Here is a 1041-nt window from a genome sequence, read left to right on the forward strand (position 1 = left end):
CCACAACGTATATTGATCATTTCTCGCATTCATTTCCTGGTTTGTTTCCTTGACGAAGCTGAGTTTGAAACCTTGTCGTCTCGCATGGCTTTGATGTTATGTACTACACAACTCTCAAGGTCTCTCTCGACCCGAGGCTGTGTGCTACGGAAACGAAAACAAAAAAAAAAAAGTTCTCCGTTTTCTTAAAATGAAAATGGGGAAGGGATGATACCATTTATAGTAAGGTTATAATTAACGTTTAAGTAATAATCACTAGGTCTTGGTGATTCCGGTTTGTAGGAGAATTCGTCTGTTGTACACCCAGTCAAAGAGAATTTGATCCCCTTTATAACGTGATGCTATGTGACGCGCCACAAGAGTCCTTGTTTTTCTTTTTGGAACTCTTAAGGTCCGCTGGATGGTTGGTAACACTGATCTCCTGAGTTGCCAGTTAACTCTGTGACTGGTATACCATTTTGCAGTGGCTTGTACGTGCAGACGATGCCTCGTAAGAAGCGCTATGCTTCTCGGTACAACTTAACCACTACAGTAGTGTTTACATTAATACCACAGTGGTAGCTATCCTTGCTACAGACCGACTATTTTTTTTTTATTTGCAATCAGACTATTATTGTACTTAAAGGGTTGCCCCCCTCAACCCCCTCACCCCCCCCTGGCCATGATCCAGGCTGGGCAATCGTTTCGTTAGGAAAGGTTAAAAGAAAAAGAGGAGTTTCACCTGAGTTTATTTTACTTTTAATTCTACCAATAGCTATTGTAGGCACCTGTGGCTGCTTTTAGGACACAGGGTTAACCTCTCTGGCTGGCGTGCATTTCGTCTCGTCTACCGTCCCTCCCTCTGCTTCGAAATAAACATTAACGCTTCCCACCGCGCGTTCCGAAGCTCCCGACTCTCTGAGTGTTTGAACCACTTCCGATCTCGATCTATTCGATACATTGACGTCGGATCACGGATCTTTTGAGGTAAAAGTCTACAGTAATACGAACATGATTTGCCTCTTATCAATTTCGCAACCAATCACACCCCGCTCGTGGGGT

Source organism: Panulirus ornatus, chromosome 13, assembly GCF_036320965.1.
Source record: "Panulirus ornatus isolate Po-2019 chromosome 13, ASM3632096v1, whole genome shotgun sequence".
Lineage (NCBI taxonomy): Eukaryota > Metazoa > Arthropoda > Malacostraca > Decapoda > Palinuridae > Panulirus > Panulirus ornatus.